Here is a 245-nt window from a genome sequence, read left to right as displayed (position 1 = left end):
AGAAGAAGAAAGATAAGAGGAAAAAAAAGAGTGGCGAATAGATGGATAAAGAAGGAAAGCAAGAAATCAAAAATCAGAAATCTAAACAGGAGTAGAAACCAGCCTCTGCATTCCCGGGCGCCTGATGCTTTCGCCGCAACGGGAGCAAACCACATGTCATGTTGCGGGGAGCTGATGATAGCTGGTGACGCAATGGTCGCTTGACTCGTAAAACTTTATGGATCATTGTGATGCACTTGAAAACG

The 245-nt window shown here is 44.5% G+C and overlaps 1 protein-coding gene across 1 annotated transcript in view; it reads left to right on the top strand.

Moving 5' to 3' along the window:
* The window catches only part of LOC119587943 (espin-like), a gene marked incomplete in the record, with an annotated part of 133296 nt that overhangs the window by 69815 nt on the left and 63236 nt on the right, over window positions 1-245 (top strand).

Source organism: Penaeus monodon, chromosome 23 (assembly GCF_015228065.2).
Source record: "Penaeus monodon isolate SGIC_2016 chromosome 23, NSTDA_Pmon_1, whole genome shotgun sequence".
NCBI classification, from domain to species: domain Eukaryota; kingdom Metazoa; phylum Arthropoda; class Malacostraca; order Decapoda; family Penaeidae; genus Penaeus; species Penaeus monodon.
This window is presented reverse-complemented; position numbering and strand designations above follow the sequence as displayed.